The 21050-nt window shown below is 42.1% G+C and overlaps 1 protein-coding gene across 3 annotated transcripts in view; it reads left to right on the top strand.

Moving 5' to 3' along the window:
- The first annotated feature begins 1127 nt into the window (after positions 1 to 1127).
- The window catches only part of ctnnd2a (catenin (cadherin-associated protein), delta 2a), a 224573-nt gene continuing 204650 nt past the window's right edge, over positions 1128 to 21050 (top strand). For all 3 annotated transcript variants that reach the window (XM_079661477.1, XM_079661478.1, XM_079661476.1), the window contains exon 1: positions 1128 to 1856. The gene's annotated coding sequence lies outside the window, so the exon portion shown is untranslated. The remainder of the gene's footprint in view (positions 1857 to 21050) is intronic.

Here is a 21050-nt window from a genome sequence, read left to right as displayed (position 1 = left end):
ATAAATATGGCTCAACTCAAATATAACTCTATAAAATAATAATATCTTTACAAATACATAAATGAATGGGAAAGTTTGAAATAAATTATAAAGGATTTTAGATGCAAATGCCAACTGTCTTTATTATTGTGTAACATGTATAAAAGTTGCATGGCTGTTTTTCTTTTACTTTTATATGTATTGTGGCTTTTTTTGACTCCATTTCCATACACATTTGAACACTGAATACCCAGTATTTACTTGTTTGCACAGCGTCCCACAGCTCATGTGTATACCTCTGCAGCATCTCTTCATCCCCACCCCTTATCTTATTCAACACAACACAGTTTGGTGGTAAATATACTATTTTGCTGTGCCGCTTATAAAGATGAATAAAACAAAAATATTCCAATATATTATTATTGCGTTTTCTAGAAAGAACTGATCGCTATCCATATAATTGTACAACAAGCATTTCCAAACAGCAGTTTATTACACTTTCTATTGTGAAGAATAGAGAATAACGAAATTTGAGGGTACATTATTTGATTAAAAAAGAAAAGAAGAGACAAGAATCAGAATTAACAGGAGACAGAAACGACACTGTGTGCACATTGGCCATATTTCAACATGATGTAGACATTTTAATGCCTCCAAAGAGAGAACAAAGTGAAAGAAATGAAAAAGGAGAGCGCAAAAAAAGGAAAAGGAAAGGAAGAAGGAAATAAATCCTCAATCTGTCCGAGCCAGCAGAACTGACTGTGCAGAATATGATATAGCAACGTATCTGAAATACTCAGCAATTCTTGACCTTGGGAAACCAGGTTTGTGTGTGTGCTCGTGTGTTTGCAAACTGAAGGGGATAGGGGTGGAAAGATGATGGAGGGCAGGTCAGGTGATATTATCATCATCAGAACCCAACAGGGATCTGGTTGCCATGGAGTGTGAATATGTGCAGAGGGGGGAAGGGGCGGTGTATGACAAGATGGGTGGGGTAAGTGGCGGTGGTGTTGAGGGGAAACATCTGTCCACATATGTGCACTAATCTCCCACATAGGAATTGAATCACATCCTTATAAGGTAGCCTAATTATATGATGAAACCAGAATTTGGCAAAGGGTTAAAGATGTATTGAGGGTATGGGACGAAGGGTCAAGGTCAAAGTAGGCCTAAATTATTGCTTGTGTGTGTTCTAATTGTTGCCAAGGATGACCTTCGAAAGTAATGACATGCACACAGCACTTGCTATGATGTAGAATTTGGAGAAATGTCAGTCAGAACATTTAATAAAATAAAGGTTTTCCCGTGGAGGTACACTGACACACACCCTGTAAAAAATAAATCACAGTTTAAATATGCTCATTAACACACATTAAATGCATGAGACAACTCCCAACCTCACCACTACGAGCCACCTGAAGATGGCGCTCGGTATCCTTATATGATGGCAATGTTTCGCGCGCGCATGTGCGTGAGCGCGTGCGGGAGCTAGTCAGGGAGCTGCTGTCTGCCTCCTCTCCGGCGGTGTTCCTCCCCGTCGCTGCAGTGCTTTGCTGCTCTCCTCTCTCTCCGTCTCTTCCTCTCTTTCGTTCTTTCTCGCGTTTCGCACCCAGCGCTTCGCCTCTTCCTCCTTTGTCTCCTCCACATCCCTTTCCTCTTCCCTGCGGATGCCTCAGCCTTGCACCCCCGGCCCAGGATCCCGGCAAATGGTCGCTCCATCCCCGGCAACTCTGGAAGCAGGACGCAGCGAAAAGGCGCACCAATCTGTTGTGATCTGATCTCAGCACATTGCGGATTGACTGGAAGGAGAGGCGAGCCAGGGGCACGAGGGAAACGAGGGGAAGCCGGACGCTGACACTGCACAGGATCTCATTTCGGTAGGTCATCCCGTTATGTTCCCTGCTGTAGACTTAATGTGATCGGGCAGACAGCAAGGAGGTGACAGGTTTGTGTGTTTAGTCTGTTTTCATTCCCCAAAGTGGGACGTAGTTTGGCGATGCGCAGGAAATTACTTCTTGATCATGCATGGTGGGTGATTTCGGGAAAGTGCTGGTGCCCTGCTTTTGATAACACGCTCCTCTCAGACACAAGCGTCCGGCTGTGCTCGGATCACCCAACACTCTACAGATATTTAGCTCCAGCTGACCCACATTCCCCATTGGTTGTGCGTAAAAGTGCTTTTAAGGTGTGAAAAGCACCGTGTAAACAAAAAAGGTTGCTCTCCATAGCCGGATGATTTGTTTGGTGAAGTCCATTGACAACCAGAAGTTAACTTGTTGTTTCCTTAAAATTATCTGCACAAGATATTATGGCCTAGTATGGATTGGAATATGATTTATTACTGGGGCCAAACAGGTGCCTTGGGTATTGTAGGGTAGATTATTGCTTATAAATCTCTGTCCACTGATGCTTGTTACGTTTTTTTTATGGAATTGCCTTTTGTCTGTGAGGTGTGGGAGCAGGAAAGGTGATACAAGGATAAGAGTATGGGTAAGACTACGGCTGTACTTGGGCTTTCATCAGTAGACTTTTGCAGGAGGGGGGATTGTGCACTGGCAGTTTGTCAAGGGCGTATAATATATCCAGCAGATGATGTGGAGGAGAGGAGGAGGAGGAGGAGGGCTGGGGTTTCTGCTGTTAGGCATGCTGTGGGTTCATGTTCATCCGAGAGCATGTCAGCACTTGGACAGGTGCATGCTGGACAGAGGAAGCACAGAGAGGGAAAGAGTGCGCTCAGGTATATCACATTAACTCCTTTGTCTTTTGTCAGTGTTTGAAAGTATAAAACTTTGGGTTTAGCACTTCAGGTGAGGCAGCTTCCTTTGTGGCCAGTTAAGCTTCCATGTTCAATACAATCCCCTCTAAATCCCCTTAAACTAACCTCTGCTGCAGGAATATGGGAATATAGATTTTCTCTCTATTTTTCCACCTGCATGTTATCCACTTCTCCTGTTCTTTGAGGGATGACAGTATAACACTCACCTTGCCACACATCTTCAAAAACTTGGATGGATTTAAAACAAGAATCACTGTGGGAACTGTCTCAAGCAATCCCTGTTTCCCTCACACACACTCTCACCCCCTCTAAATGTCCTAAAGATTAGCTTCTTTTATGTCCAGTGAATGTCTCCAGTGGGCATGAAAAGCCTCGTCCTTCATCGCGGACACAGATTAAGCTAATTCACACAGCAGCGCAGGCCTAATGCCTAATCACTATGCTGCGCCGGCAGAACAGAGCAGCCTTTATACCGAGGTAGTAGAGAGGGAGAGAGAGCAAAAGGGGGAAAGCTAGCCGCCGGTGCCTATTGATCGGACAGAGGGGCTACTGGCAGGCTTCCACAGGATGGACTGCTGACGACAGTCCAAAGAGCTGCTGGGATGAGCTGCTGAGGATAGGGAGGGAAGACTTTGAATTATAGTTATCCACCCTGAAGCACAGCAGGGTCAGAAATGAAAATACTGTAACTTTTTAGTTTTTATTTGACAAGTGGGGCGGGGTTTGGTGCATTGATGTTGTGAATTTATCATATCTGATACAGCAAAGATGTATTTGTATTCCCCCCCATGCTCTAGGCCACTTCTCGACATGTGAAATGAGCAAAGATAGAGATCAAGAGAGGTTGGAACTCCTCTTTCAAATGGCTGCTTTGATGTTTGGCCAATTGTGTGCTGAAAGGTTTTGCTTCAAAATCATCTCTCCGGGCTGCAAAGTAGCTCCGTTTAGTGTGTTATGCTTTAGAAAGCGGTGCAGTAACTATGGTATATCGACATGAAGACTAGTCAAATGTGTCAGCCCACAAATTTGATCTTCTGATGTCATTTTTATATCTTATACTTAATAACAGGCTGTAAATCGTTCACTGGGATGGCACTGTTTTCGTCCCTCTCACTTGTTCACAGGAATTTTCACAATTCATTTGAAATGTAAGACAGCATCAGCAGCAGGACCTGGAGCACCTGTCAATGAGAGAGTCACTGAATTTCAACCAGGTCCAGGGGGTCTTACACTGAAACCTGACCTTTGACCTCACCTCAAAGTAGACAAGTTCAAAAAGTTCTTCCCCCGAGTGTCACTCTGTACTTTTATTATTTGAACACAGGCACATCCTTTCCCACATCGCTGTTTGGAGGACAATTCGACTCAGAGATTTTAAACATGTGGGAGCCCAGTCTGTCTCTCCAGTATTGTTTCATTTGTTTCAAAGACCCTGAATATTAGATTAGCTGACTGTTTAAAATGCACAAATGAGTTTCCTCCAGAGGAGCTCTGGGGCCTGGTGGCACATATGGCACATCTTTGAGGTATGACACAAGCCCAGAGGCAACATCTGATGCTGCTGGTTTGTCAACATGAGATGGGGAAAAAGCTATTGTTGTATTGACTGCATCTTTTATAATCACTCAGAAAGGAAATTCACAACCTTATTTGCCTTTGAACACACCAAAAATAGCTTCATTTTCTCATATACTTGTGTATGTTCATGTCCTTTCTATCTAATATTACTACTTGATTAAAGAAAAGAAAGCAAAATAAGTCAAGAGACAAAAGTAGAACTGTCAAGAAGAGCCAATGGTTTGATGTAACACTCTGATGCCATCGAGCTCTCTTACAGTATGTGCTACATGATGTTCGTGCTTTCTTCCATATGTTCACTAAAATGAAATGTGAATGGGCCTCAGGCAGACGGCTGACATTTGGTCCATACTTGCCGATTGCATTGATTGCATATTCATCGACACAGGGCGGGTGCTAATTGACAGCCTTGGCGTGCTCATCTATCGGCTGGCTTGATGCTTGCGTTGGTGACGGGTTTCTCATGAGCTTGTTTAATGACATAAAGAACGCTGATGTGCCACGGCTAATGGACACTTTTACGATATCCCCATTACTGTGGAATTGTTACAAGATTACATACATGTTATGCACCATTAAACCCGAGATATCACTCTTCTTTCCTTCAAGGGTGCTGTGCAGGGCACCCAATGTGGATGTCCAGGTAACAGTGGAGATGTTACAATTGTATTTATCATTAAAATAGATTTATCATGGCTTTGCTCTCACGCAGTGGGAATTTAGTAGCTTTCTTTATCAGGAATGTATCCACCCATGCCGTGAATAGGTTGGTGATTCTTTAATTTCTTACCTTGTATCCCGCAGTTTGAAAGATAGACACTTGACTCGCATGTTTATCACTTGAGAGACCTTGAGCAGAATCCGTCACAGCTCAAAGGATGTTGGCTGTCGCTGAACTTTTGACCCTTTTTGCGAGGGAGGGTGAGTAATGTTAGTTTTAGGTGATCAGTTGAATAACCTTCTGTTTAAAAAAACAAAAAATGGACACCATGCTTTTTTCATGCTTCCCAGCTCCATTAGTGTATCCTCGCCATCTGCTGACCTTCACATTAAAGCCACAGAAAATGGAAATAATTATTTGTAGTTTAGAGGTGAAAGGAGTGGGCAGTGTCATTACATTAATGCAGATCGGACTGGAACGTGCAACCGGCATAGTTTGCCAGTTTTAATCTGCACTTGCACTTAGCATTCAAGTGGCTGAAAATTGCAGAATTTAGGCAAATGCGATAAAGGACAATGACTTATGTTGCCCACTTTTGGAGAGAGGTGTTAAGACTCAAGGCCCTGTCAGCTAGCTTTAAGGCTTCATGCACAAACGCAGGGTCAAGCTCAGGCAGTAGTTGGAGATTCAGCTTTCGATAATATCCCTGAGCATTTTCCTATCAGTAATTCATCACACTCCTTCTTACAAAAGTCAGAGAAGAAGAAAAGTTGTCCAGCTTTAACAATGCTTTGGATTTATGGCTCGATTTCCACTGATTCCACATGTAGTAAAAATGTATGGCCTCATGGTACTGCAAGGTGGTAAAAAGTAAAACAATTGACTGTGTGTCAGATATGTTTGTGATAAATGAGAGCATGGTATTTGAGGACAGAGAAAGACACACATATAGACATGGAGACAGATATAGAGAGAAATGTGTGTGGATGCCTCCGTGCTCTCCTCCCATCTTCTAATGAGCTCACTGCAGATGGGACTCTCTCTGTCAGCCAACTGTCCTCCTCTCCCCCCAAACTCCATTATTATTCTTCCTTCCCTTCAGTCTTTAGTGCAAGGGAAAACAAAGAAACTAAAAAAAACGGAAACAGGAAGGAATTAAATGATTTGTTGTGAGAAAGCATGAAGAGAGAGGAAGTGGTTAGGATTCAGGTGAGAGAAGATGGAATCCACAGGAAAGGGGTAAATGATGGAAAGATGTGGGGGGTTAAAAGGAGAGCTCGTTGGGGAGTAAGAGAGGTTTCTGTGCAGCGAGAAGAGGAAGAAGCAGCCGGCAGAGTGAGAGACCAGGAATCGTCAAACGCAGGAAGTGACAGAAAGGTGTGAAGGAGAAAAAACACAATGTGACAGAGAGTTGCACCATGCTATATTAACTGAAAACGCTGCATTTTAACCTAATGGTATGTATTCAGTGCAGGGCCTGCAGTGAAAGCAGTGCGTCGGCGGTTGCCTAGCCATGACATCACCTCTGCGCCTGCCACACTGTACTTGTTAAACTGAAATAATAATTGGATCAGCTAGCCAGGTCTGCCTGAGTTAATTGGGCATCAAAGAGGAGCCATAGCTGGAACACAGATCATCATGATTTCCCTGAGTGAAAATGTAGCCCAGTGTTGGATTGTGCATGTGTGTGTGTTATTCTGATCTTTATTGCATCCTTGGCAAAGCCGTCATAGCTCAACGAAAGAATTTAAAATCATATTTAATTGTGACCTTAGAACCTCGAATCAAAATGTAGATTGAGTGCATTGTTAAACTCCCAGTAGTAAGACAGGGCCCAATAGGGTCTGGTCTAATATAGATGGACAAAATCGTGGGGGTTTTGCAACAAGTGCATCAGGTGTGAGGAGAAATTGTTAAAGCTGAAGTGGGATTTACAAGGAGCTGATAAAAAAAAGAAAAAAGCTTTGACATAATGATACGTTACATGGCAGGAAGCGGAGAGGTGTATTGTTGTTGCTCTTTGGACGGCAACATAGTATTATCTTTCTGGCTGGTCAAGTGGGAAATAACGTGTTTGATGAACACCTGCGCCCGAATGTGTATGCAAGTATGTGTGTGTGTGTGTGTGTGTGTGTGGCATTTCTTGTCTTTCCTTGTACGCACAAATCATTGCTTTTCTATCTACACACACACAGTGTCATTGATGTCAAGCACAGGAAATAAGGTCCCCATAATATCATCTAATTGGAAAGCTACAGTAGAGAGCTTTTCACACCTGCTGCCTTTGTGTTTGTATTCCCAAACTATAGGCAAGGGGAAATATTAGGTGCAGCATTTGCCACTTGAGTTTTCTTCCGAGCTTCATTTCAGAAATAAAAGTATGGTCTATGTAAGGCCTTATCTTCAACTATGTATTAGAAAGTTACCGTAATGCATTTGCATTTTGAGACACAGCTGAACGCGTCACTGTTTTCATGAGTTTTCCCTCTTTCCTCACTTTACTTCTCAGATTGGTGTCATTATGGTCTGTTGAGCCTGGTTCAGTCATGTCCTTATTTGGCATTCACGAAGGTAATGGGTTAGCCCGACAGTGCAACACATACAGTTCTTTATTCTAATAACTGGTTGCTATTACAACCTAACTCTAACCCAAAACTCAAATTCTATATATACTTACTTTTCTCATTCGAAAGATCTTGGGCAATGGGTGACACGCACGCACGCACGCACGCACGCACGCACGCACGCACGCACGCACGCACGCACGCACACACACACACACACACACACACACACACACACACACACACACACACACACACACACACACACACACACACACACACACACACACACACACACACACACACACACACACACACACACACCCAAACCCACACCCACACCCACAGAGAGGTGTTTCATCTTAAAAGCTTGAGGCCAGCCAAGTGGTATAAATGCCCATCAGCAGCAGACACACTGATCCCTATCAGCTGTGTACTGCTGTGGCAACTTCCACCTGTCAATCAAATGTTCTCTCACATCCTTAGAGAGGGATTTGATGGAAATGATGGGAGAGACAGAGACAGGAAGAAATAAGGATCACACCAAAATGGCCTTTTAATGGATTTGCCACCTTTTTTTATTGCCCTGCTGTGTGGGTTTTATGTGTGTGTGGATGTGTGCACCTCGATCAATGGAAGGAGAGAACAGTGACAGCGAGAGAGTGACATCATAGATCAGAAGCGAGAGGAAGAAAAGACAAAGGGTTAGAGGAGCTGTAAATGTATACAACTTGCTGAACGCACAGCAACCACCTGTAGGACTCAGCTCGATGTGTACGTGAGGACTTACTGTAGCTGCGTTTTTCAGCAAGTCTGAGCGGAGAACGGCAGCTGAAATAATGTTTTGACCACAGGGCTTTTTATTAGGTTGTTTATTGATGTGTGTTGACACTGGAGAGCTACATCCTCAGCCGAGCCTCCGTTCCTGCTGTCCACATTATTCGATTTCATTTCACAGTCCCTGAGCTAACAAAGGCTGGTTTTTCTGCTCGCTACACATTGTGCTTGTTCCGGGTAACGCTCGTGTCAGGGTAAGCTGTATGCGCTCGGTCCTGATATTCAGCATTTTTATTTATGCCGAGTTCTTCCTGAGGCATCCTTTGTTATACAGCACGCCGGGCAGCAAAACACATTCTTTAACATAACAGGTTTCTACTATCGGGAGTATTCAGATTAAAATATATTGGACGTCCTGTGGACTGTTGTGCTCCAGAGAGCCACAGGAACATGAAGTTATTCAGAGAGAAATAATGATGAAGATGTAGATGCATGTTGTGTCATGAAGCTGATGGTGGACCATGAGTTAAACATCACAGAGTAGAGGAATGCGTTGTGTAAAGATATGTACATAAGGAACTTGGTAATGAAATTCAACAAGCAGGATAATAGGGTAATAAAACATTTCTGTGCTAAGATTTTATCTCAGATTTGTAATTTGTGCTCTCAAATTACATCCCTTTACTATTTATCTCTGCAGGCTTACTCAGTTTACACTTTTCCTTTAATTTTGTTCTCAAATATCTTACTATGCCCTTTCCTCTTCAGCCTTGTGAACAAATGTGTAATATTCCCTCTCTAAGGGAGGCTACACACAATGTTAATATGGTTTACATTTAGATTGTCAAGAGGGCAATGACCATTTAACTGTATTAATTGAGGCTATGAATTAAATTAAGTAATTTTAGGGTATGAGTATTAAGGGACAAACTAAGTGTCTGTAGTTTGCAGTGGGATTTCTTGAATTGTTCTTTAGCAAATAGAAAGACTTATTCCAAGCTTAACCATTTGGATTAAACCGGAGGTGACAAGTCTCGGTGTCATCCTGGACTCAGATTTGAACTTCAACGCCCATTTAGACCAAAATAGCTTTCTTTCATCTCAGAAACATAGCGAAGGTACGACCATTCATAAATCAAAAATTATGCAGAGAAGCTAATTCATGCTTTTATATCTAGCCGACTAGACTACTGCAATGCACTATTCACTGGTCTCCCCAAGAAAGCTATGGGAAGACTCCAGCTCATTCAAAACTCTGCAGCTAGACTACTAATGAATACCAAAAGGAGGGAACACATTAGTCCTGTCTTAGCTACTCTCCACTGGCTTCCTGTAACTTTTAGAATTGATTTGAAGGTGCTTCTAGTCACATACAAAGTTCTAAATGGACAAGGACCCAGCTACATTGCTGACTCTCTAATAAACTACACACCCGCCAGAACACTGCGATCATCAGATGCAGGTCTATTAGAGGTCACCAGAAAGAATCATAAGAAGATCGGTGATGCAGCCTTTGTAAACTACGCCCCAAAACTGTGGAACACGTTACCCAACAATATTAGGGAAGCCAATACGTTTACATTTCTCTATGTTTTATTCCCCATGTTATTATTTTCAATTATTTTATCCCACTTTATGCTTTGCTCTTGCTGCTTGTTTTACACTGATTTTATGTCTTATTTCTTACTGATGTTAAGCACAGGTGCTATACAAATAAAGTTATTATTATTATTATTATTATTATTCTTATTAAATAATCCTTTAGAGCTCTTCTGAAGCTGGAGATGTGATACGTTGTTCGGTGAACCCTTGTTTCCCCCAGGAGTGTTTAATAAGGAATTACAGAATTCTGACTTCTTTGTCAGCGAAGTGAATCCCGTTGCTACTCATATGGCATCAAATTGCCTCATAAATAGCGTTTGACGTTACGCCTCCATTGCCTGATATCTCTCGCATGGGTATGATCCCAAATGTGGCCAGGATCTAGAATAGCAAGTGCACATTAATTTTACTCATCTGTCTTCTGTGGCTCGCATCTGCTATGTATAATTCATCAAGCAACTCTCTGTTGATATCCGCATATAAATTAACTCAGATATTGTGCAGCTCATGAATTTCCACAGCGAATGTACACAGCGGCACCACAGTAGTACATCAGCTCGGCTGTCTCTTGCTTCAAGTGAAAAACATTTTGTGGTTTGTTATGTTTTTCAAGCGTGACAAAAAAAACGTGTCCCACAGGCTTTTCATGAAATGTTGGCGAAAGACGAGACACCCCTTACTATTTTGTGCACCAATTATTGCTGAAATCTGCTGGAGATATGGGTGTTAAGAGACATCTAAGAAAAGAGAGGCTGACTTGGCATGCTTTTGTCATTGCTGTTCGATGGTACAGATCTTATGGCTGACCAAGTGAAGACCAAAGAAGCGGAGGAGGTTTGATCTTTAAACCAACAACTGCTTTCACATTTACCAAGGAAAAAACCAGGTCATGTGGGGGTTACTGACGACGCACCATTACAAAAAAAAGAAAAAAAAGATGAACTAAGTGCTGGTGACCTGGCATTTTCAAATGGCATCTGTTTGTTCTGTCGTTTATTGTATAACCACAGTTGGCTTATACAGTATGTGTCTTATCTGCATGTGTTTCTATGCTCATTCTAGGTTTTATTTGCCGAAGGATTTAAACAAACCAAACAAATGCTGCTCTCGTTTCTTTACAAAATGCTACAGTCATTTGCAGAGACAAGATACCCCTCGCTGTTGTTTGGGCCAATTAGGCTCGAAATCTGCTGGATTTGGGCATCTGCCAGAGATTTGGAGTCAAAGTCTTTATTTGTCAGAGAGAGAGAGAGGTCTTTGAAAGAGATTGAAAAAAAAAAGGACTTGCAGATTCCCAGAAATGCACAGAAATTGCACAAAGACACACAACCACCATTTCTGTCACTCTCATCTCTCTTTTCTCCGCCCGCCTTCTCTCAGAGGGCTGCAGATAGAGAAGACGACACATATTCTAAAAACAAGAGACAAACTATTGATTATATACGCGATAGTTGAAACAAAAATCCAATTTGTAGCCAGGGAATTCTACACGCAAATAGGCTGCAGGAAAAGAATGAGCCATTGCCAGAAAACCCCCTGCTGCACGGCTACCAGTTTGTTCATGTGATATTAATTCAACTAATTTGACCTGCACGGCAGACATGGAATGATAGAAGAGGTTTTCTCAGTGCGCTCTGCAAAGAAACCTTTTGCTCACAGAGGTTTTTATACAAAAATGGACTTCATCGGTCTCGCCAATGGATGAAAAATGATATTGATTTTGCAGGCACAGCAAGCAAAGATGGGGATTCCATTTATTGTAGGCAGGTTACCTTATCCGCACACTTATTTTTGGTCAATATTAGAGTTTCTTTATTTAAAAGGTCACACTCAAATGACCTCGTTCCTAGTTTGGAATTTACTTTTTATGAATCCCATTGTGTGCTGGGTTAGGAATAAGTCTACGCTTTTCAATAACATTTAACTCTACTGCTGCTTATAAAGGTCAGAGGCCAGATTTAGCTACAGGACAGTGTCCCATGAGCTGTATGCATTCAGTGCCTCGATCAAACACACTTCAAGGTGCAAACACTATTTTGGGAGCTTGAACATATTTCTTTCAGTTGAAAATGTCTCCCAATTCGCCTGAACTCCTTTGTCTTTACGTTCTCTCACAAAGTCTACTCAGAAGTTATTTATAAAAGAACCTCTGCCTTGTTTTTAAACTAAGAAAGTAATAGGCTATACTAAAAATAAAAAATAATTCAAACTACCTCTTAGCTGATGCGTCTGTTACTTAATCTGGGATCACAAGGTCTAATGAAAGCAAAGGCACAGTGAGGTGTCTTACTTTGATCTTTTTCGAGGTTCCTCGCCCGCCATTACTGCAAGCTTTAAACTGTTATGACGGTGCGGGGGGGTGAGTTTTAGATCCCGTCAAGTGTTTCAAGGCGTTGCATCATTTCCACGTCTTCCACCGGGAGAGTATTGAAACAAACCCTGCTTTAGAAAAAGTCAATTCCTTTTTTCCCCCCATGTAGTGAGATTTTTGATGGGTCTGTGAAGTTAATTTTGTGGACAAGACACACACTCACACATCGTACGCAACCACACACTTGAATGTACAATAGAAACACACACTTTCCTGTTCTGTATACAGCGTGGGATATTCTGTAGTCATGCTGTGCAGCAAATTGAATTTCCATTGGTGGTTAGTCAGGCAGTGCTACTTGTTCTCCCTTTATGGAACATTATTTAAGGCAGCAGGAGGCTAGAGACAGCACAGAGGTCTCAACAAACCTCCCCAGCCAGCGTCAACCTCACGCCCAGCTGTGGACACTCTTTGTTGGCCGAGTGATTGGGTCTCAGTGGAGAAAGGTCCATGCTGTGTCAGGCTCACATAAACAGTATGTGTACACGTGATCCACGCAAATACCATTGATTTTTTCCTTGAGAAAGCATGCAACAACAAAAACCACAATATTAGAGTTTTTACATGTAAAAAAACCCATAAATGACATTGGTGTAATTTTTAGTGTGGCATTATGTTTATATGTTTATTTAATAATAATAATACATTTTATTTGTAGGCGCCTTTCATGACACCGAAGGACACTGTACAATTTGTTAAAAAAAAAGCAAACGCTAATAGGCAACAGAACATGATAAAAACACAAACAGGAAATCATGGAGGAGACAGTCAAGTGGACACAAATGAAATGGGGAGCACTACAGTGAGTAGGCAGATTTGAACAGGTGGGTTTTTAATTGGGATTTGAATATGGTGATTGTGTCTGACTGTCGGATGTGCGGGGGGGAGGGAGTTCCAGAGTCTGGGAGCAGTGCAGCTAAAAGCCCGAGCACCCATGGTGACGAGGCCAGAGGAGGAGCGGAGGGAGCGAGAGGGGGCGTACTCCTGAAGAAGGTCAGCCAGATAAGGGGGGGGGGGGGGGGCAGGCTATTTAGGATCCCCAGTAACTTTTGCTCTTGACAAAAGCTACTCTTCCTGGGGTCCGACACTTAAAACAATACAACAATACAACACTAATCAACACAGAAGTCCTGACATCATTAACAACATCATCAACAATCTCATCCACTTTCAATATCAATCTCAGCAAAGGATGAGTGCACACGACACCCACTCACCAGTACAAAGCATGAGATAGAATTCAATTAGGGTTCACAGTTCACAAGGGTACATGGTCATTAGTAGATGGCCCTTCAATCTCTTCTTGAAAGAGACTCGGGACTCTATTTCAACAAGGTAGTTTGGCAATGAGTTCCATTCCTTTATGGCTCCATAAGTCACAGAAGATTTGTCCTGGGTTTAGGTGCCAGCAGATGTAGCCTGATGTAGCTTGTCTAGTCTTATGCTCGTCTCTTGTGTAAACTATTAGATCACAAAAATACGCTGTTTTTTTGCTAAATTGGACATATCTGAGAAAAGTGACAACACGAGATTGCAGACGTTTCTCAACCGGAAGCCATGATAGGTTTCTATGCATAACTCCAATATGAGTGCGCTTCGAACAGTGGAGAGCTAGTCTGGCAGCCTTGTTTTGAGCTATTTGTAATTTCTGTATGTGTTTTTGCTGCTGATGACCATATGACCGGACAGTACTCAAGATGTGACAAAAACCAGAGACTGGATGACTTGTTTCTCATTGTGTGCTGGGTCAGGAATAGGTCTAAGTTGTTCACACTAATGTACCCTTTAACAAGGTCAAAGGCCAGATGTAGCTACAGAACAGTGTCCCACGAGCTGTGCATCGATCGAACACACGTCAGAGGGGCAGAAGCTAAATATTCTGGGAGCTTGAACATCTTTCTTTCAGTTGAAAGTGTCTCCCGATTCACCTGGACCCCTTGGTCTTCACTTTGACTCACATAGTCTATTAATTACATTATGTCTGTCTAGTTTTGTGACACAACACAGCGGGGTCAGCAGCAAGTGGCCATCCAGAAACCATTGTTACTATTAGCATTGTTTGGTTGCTATGACAGCATAGAGATCACAGTAGAGGATTAGACGTTGGGAGGTGTAGCTACATCAAAGTACAGCAAGAAGAAGAAGTGATTCTGTTTGATGAATAATACACTAATATGACTGTAGATACTGTATGCAGTTCCTCAGTAGGAGGAAGTGTCTGTAGTTTAGAATTGGCAGAGCGTGCTGTCATTCTGGCAATACTTTTTAATCTAATTTATTCAATGTGTACTGTGTCTTATTTCCATGGCTTGACTGCGATTTATTTTTCATATTCATTCATATTTATTTTCCACATTTAATAATTAATGTGACAAAGGCATGTATATGAATACCGAGATAGGGGGGATCTCATTACATGTGTGGCCTAGAGAAGAGGAAAGGGATCTATCATTTAAGGGGGATCATTATGACCTGTTGGAGGGGAAATATGAATTTGAAATTAGTTTATTTACTAGCAGCCTATATTTCTTTGTTGCCAGCTGTGGAAAGGATATGAAAAAAGATTGCTTATTGATGTAAATGCAGCGAGTACATTGATTCAGAGGTGTCCAAATCCACTTAATGTTAAATAAACATAATGAACAAGCTCCAGCCAATCACAATCGATTACAAACCAAGGTTGATTTTTAGATGTTTATCACTGCAGACGTGCATCATGTTGTTCATTTTTTGCTATTGATTATTTTCCGTGTTGCCTTCACGGCTGTGAGATGTTTTTCTCTATTTTATCGCAGTCATTTAGTCAGTGCATATTTGTGTGCTTGTGGGTGTGATGCAATGTGTTTGCATGCAAATGCTGCGGAGAAATTAGTTTGTTTTTCTGAAGACTTACAGAGTATCTCCCACAAGTCTTCTTAATCTTATTCTTCCACCCCTGCTTCTTCTCCCTTTTTTTCCGCCTCCTTGCAAAGGTGTTTTCCAAATCCAGGCAAAAAGGACACATGGCTGACAGGCAATCTGATCTTCTCATTTGGATTTGTCCCATCAACCAAACAGCTTTCTGATGGGTCTTGCATGGTTAATCATTACTCGTAATTGTTATTCTTTTTTAGTTCTACTTCCTAGCGTTTCAACAGGTTTATCTTTTTGGCAACACATTCATTTCCCCTTACTTCCATGCCTGATTTGTTGTTTGTTTCCTTGGCAACCATTGTTCACGTAATGCGACTGCAGTATATCAAGGCCATCACATGGGGGCGGCATGTTTTGTCGGCTTTTGTGTTCAACTCTTGATGCTTCTAACAAGCACTTGAATAGACTCGGTGTATTGAACCAACTCTTAAATGGTATTGAAGGCTTGATTCTGTTATTCAGGCACAGCTGTATAAAAGCTTCTAAGTGGGGGACCAACGCACCGTACATCCCTCTTTTCTCTCTCTTCTGAATCCAGCAATGTATCTTTCTGTCTGTCTTTGACTATCTATACCCACACACACACACACACACACACACACACACACACACACACACACACACACACACACACACACACACACACACACACACACACACACACACACACACACACACACACACACACACACACACACACACACACACACACACACACACACACACACACACTGGTAGAGGGCAAAGTCAAGCCACGAGGTTAACAGCTCACTGAGGTCCCATATGTCTCCTGCAGCAATAGCACAAACTAAGAGCCTGATCACACCTCAGAGGAGCGGAGAGAAGGAGAGAGAAATAATACCCTGAATGCTTTTTAATGACAATTGAACAGCAGGGGCTTGAGACTGCATCTCTGAATGTTACAATGCTAACAAAATACACCCTGATCATCCTCTGTTATCTTATTTCCTGCACAATGTTTTGTATTTATAATTAATTGAATGTTCCGTCCTGTCTCCGATGCGTGTCTTTGTTTAGAAAGCATGAATCAGGATTAAAGGAGAAGAATATCTTAAACTTGCATTTCAGATTTGGCACCATGCTCTATGTCTGGTTTACACTTTTTAGGCATGCATTGTGCATGTGAGTACACAGAATAACCAGCTGCCCCGAGGCCTTGTGGCTTGCAAAAGGGACACATTGCCCTATTGTTTTCCCTGTGATTCAGTTATTACACAGAGATCAACACAGTGGAACTCTTCTGTGACACCCAAGGGCTTTGGACCCGGAGAGAGTGAGCACAAAATGCCTTGACTGCCTCTCTTCCTCTCCCTTTCCCTGACAGACACACACGCTTGCACATTGTTACACACTTATTCAGGCATTGCCAAACAAACATTTGCAAATTTGCAATTATAGCTAACACACACACACACACACACACACACACACACACACACACACACACACACACACACACACACACACACACACACACACACACACACACACACACACACACACACACACACACACACACACACACACACACACACACACACACACACACACACACACACACACACACACACACACACACAGGCTCATGCATTTGTCTGTAGGAATGTGTTCAGGGCTGATAAGGAGGAGAATGGGACAACAACATTAAAACAGAAATGCCGGCACAGCAACAGTTTATTTTTATTTTTTTAATACACATGTACAGACGTTCCCATGTCAGACATATAGAATGGTTATTATAATACTGGTAATAGTGTGACAGATGCTAGATGGCGAGTGCAGCAGCAAACACAACAGAGATATGCAACAAAAGGGAACCCAGAGACTCATTCATTTACAACACAGTTAAAGACATTCAGAAATGGCAGAAGAGGAAGAGAAGACGCAACAACAGACATGAAGAAAGAGAGGAAAGGAAAGGTTGTGATAAAGATCAGCACATGGGGGATGGAGGCAGGAGTGACAGCGAGGAAGAGTGAGAGTAGAGTGAGAGGGTGACGTCATGCTGAAAGCACTGAGGCGGCACATTCCCAGTGGGATCTCCCTTCTTCTGGCAGCTGTACAGGCATCTCTGTGGGATCAAACACTACAGCAGGGAGACTTTCAGCTCCGCACAGCTGGAAGAGCATGGAAATAACATCCAAGCCTTCCATGTGTGCCCTCACCTCCATCTGTGTGCAAATTGATGTCAACTGTTCACATGCAACACACATCAGGTGCTACCAGAATCATTTTCATACATTTAAAACATTTAAAACACAATCTGTTTTAAATGTATGCCTACTTAATGAGTTAAGTCTAAATGGAATACTGATTCAACTAACATTGGAAAGCATTTGATGAACTTTCTTACCAATGGTGGTGTTAGAGAAAAAGAAAAGTAACCTTCCATTAAAAGTTCTAAGTAATTGGATATCTAAATGTTTAAAATCCCTAATAACACTGACATTTAACGCAAATTAACTGCAAAGTGCAAAGCCTATTATAGGACTTGTCCACAACCTTATCAGTTCTAATGCAATTGAGAATCAGGTGAAGACTTCTCCATTGTCTCCTCCATGTCTTTTAAACATTCTTTCTTTTTGTATTCTGTTGAGTTGGTCCTAAGTTGCTGCTTTCTTATCCTTTTTGACAGATTATTAGTGTCAAACGAGCATTTGCTGAATCCAGGTAGAGGCTCTTAATATATTGAAAGCCAGTGATTAAGTCACAGTCTGATCTTCATATCTCTTGTATGTAAATGCAGGATATATTTTGCAACGTAATGATGGGAGCATGTGTGTGCTTGGCAGTGACACCTCATGTAAATTATGCATTAAATGTCAAGGTTGTGAGGGATAGGATGTGAGGATGTGTGATGATAAAGCCATGTTTCCATCAGCTGAGTCTCCGGGGTATACTCTTCCTGTCGTGCCACAGCACAGCCTCTCTCCTGTGGCGTTTCATATAGTAGTGAGTTCTCTGGGTGAATGCAATTTAACTTTACATTGTGGCTAGCTGCATTATAAATGGGAAGCTGCTGCTGTGGACAGATTGAAGTCGCAATATGCACTTCTTTTGAGTTAGAGTTAAAGATGCAGTGTATCACAATATCCTCTATATCACAGGGGGCAAACATATTGAGCACCCGAAGGTAAATCTGGTGCACTTTTCAAAGGAAATTCATCATCATTCATTCTAATGTTAATCCTATTTCTCCACAGGGGGTTGCATTGTTCCAATAGGAGTAACAGTCTCTATGCTGGACACGCTATTATAGATCTGACATGCTGACAGTCCAGGCTAGGTGACACCAGTGTAACGTGTCGGGAAATAAAGAAAAACATTGGACACACTAAAGATCTTTCATGAAAAGCGGACTAGTTGTTCATAGAGCAAAAATGAGAAGGAAAGGCAAGGCAAGTCTATTTATATAGCACTTTTCAACACAAGGCAATTCAAAGTGCTTTACAAAAAATGAAAGACATTAAGAAAATGGCATTTAAAATAAGTCATTAAAAAGAAAAGTTAATAAAAGAAACATTAAAAGAAAAAATACATGGATAAAAGTTACAGTGCAGTTTAAGATATAATAATAATAATAATAATAATATATAATATTTATATAGCGCCTTTCACGAAACCCAAGGTCGCTTTACAAGTCGGGTAGGGGGGGGAGTAGGGGAAAAGAGGCAGACAGGTTAGGGCGGGGGGGGGGGGGGGGCAAGCAAGTAGCAGAAAAATAACTATGTAGTGGGGAAAGCCTTGGTGAAAAGGTGCGTTTTGAGGGCTTTTTTGAAAGTGTCCAGGGTTGGGGCGCTGCGGATTTCGGGGGGGAGAGTGTTCCAGAGGGTGGGGGGTGCTACACTGAAAGCTCTGTCACCGAAAGTCCACAACCTGGTGCGAGGGGTAGAGAGGAGATCCTGTCCAGACGATCGTAGCTTCCGGGATGGAGTGTGGTGGCGGAGAAGCTCAGACAGGTATTGGGGGGCGAGGGCATGGAGGGATTTGTAGGTCAGAAGAAGGAGTTTATACGTGATACGGTGCTTGACTGGGAGCCAGTGGAGGTGGTTGAGGGTGGGGGTGATGTGCTGAAGATATGAATAGTTCAATTAAAAGCAGCGACAAAAAGAAAAGTCTTCAGCCTGGATTTAAAAGTAGTAAGAGTTGCAGCGGACCTGCAGGTTTCTGGGAGTTTGTTCCAGATATTTGGAGCAGGAAGACAGTGCTCTTTGATTTTGAGGCAACTTTAGTACAAATATCGGTCTCATTATGGCCAAGAAAATACAAAATATATTTGCAACGACATGTGAGCAAATCAATTAATTTCAAATTAGGTTAAAGGAAACAGCATGTTTGTTGTGACACACTTTGACATACTTTCACATGTTAAAAGAAATCAAGTTAGTAAAGCGCTACAGATGATTTATTTCCATGAAAAATATTTTGTTAATAAGTTAGAATTTGAACTGACAAGTAACCAAGGAAACATGTGTTTACTACTGGTAGCTGCTGTTTGTTCTGACGGTCACTAGAGTATCATCAAGGCATCTGCGCTATGTTCAAGGGCACAAAACAGTAGGGTTAGTGGGGAGAAACAATAATAGGATTTCACCTTCCAACCCAGATTTTCCCAGCTGGTCAACTACTCAGGCACTGCATTTATTTATACAGTAGGACCGATCTATTTTGGTTTCTAGTTATGCAACACATTTAAATACACTGTGTGTGTTTGTGTGAGTGCATGTGCGAGCAGATTGTGTTCACAGAGGCTCACATGATTATCAAACTGCAGCAGGGTATCTGTGAAGTCTCTCTCCCTCTCACACACACTTTTCTTTCTCTCCTGCCTCTCCTGTTTCATTCCTTGCATCTCATATTCTCTCTCTCTTTTTCTCTTTATCTATCACGCTTGTTTTGAACACTGACCTGTCAGTTTTGATCTCCCACTCTCCAAGTAGATGCCCTACTTATTTATCGGGGGTGGTGTGGAGGGGTGGGGGGTGACATCACAGTGTTGATTGGGGAGTGAAATGCAAACAAGAACAACAAAGCTATCTCAGAAGGAGGCAGAACATTAGAGCAGAGGATAAGCTTATTGAAGCCCTGTGTTTGTGTGGCTGCGTTAGCATTTTAACAGTGAGTGGAAAAAATGGACCACCCATTTTTCTTTCCTTGTACATCTTATTCTCCCTATTGGTCCTGTCACAGAGGAATGCTCTCTTTCATTAGATCACAAGCAAACTCAGGCCTGCTGTCTCAGAGATCACAATCAGGTAAATGTTGGCCTCTATCCCCTCTGAATGCCAATCATATTTTACCTACAAGACAGCTTTTGATGTCTATCACGGTCAAGGTTATCTGCCAAACCCACTATACCCTCATTGCTCTCTGTCTGCGTAATGTCTTCTTCTTTCTCCTTTTGCTTCTCTCCGTCTCCCATAAGTGTTTAAGATGTGAATGGAAAAAATGCTTTTAGAAGCAGTTCTTTATGTCTAGTCCTGCTATCCATCCATCTGTCACAGGGAACGCATGTCATCTCCAGCATTATCAGGTTATGGCTCTTCAAAGGTCATTGGCTCGGATGATAATTGTGCAGCAGACATGGGTGAGCAATGACTTTAAAGTGATGCATGTTGGCATTCCCCTTGAATTCCAAGCACTTCAGGGGGACAACATGCGTATATATACACGCAGAGGTTTAGGGTTATACTTACATTTTATCCAATAGCTCACGTCCCAAAGAGTATTGAGGACACAGAGGAAACAAAAATGACAGACTCACTTTGCTTAGCTTTGTATTTGCTAAAAAGAATACAAAAATAAGTA

The sequence above is a fragment of the Notothenia rossii genome, assembly GCF_949606895.1.
Source record: "Notothenia rossii genome assembly, chromosome: 12".
NCBI classification, from domain to species: domain Eukaryota; kingdom Metazoa; phylum Chordata; class Actinopteri; order Perciformes; family Nototheniidae; genus Notothenia; species Notothenia rossii.
Note: the sequence above shows the minus strand (reverse complement) of the source record. Positions and strands in the feature narration are given on the sequence as shown.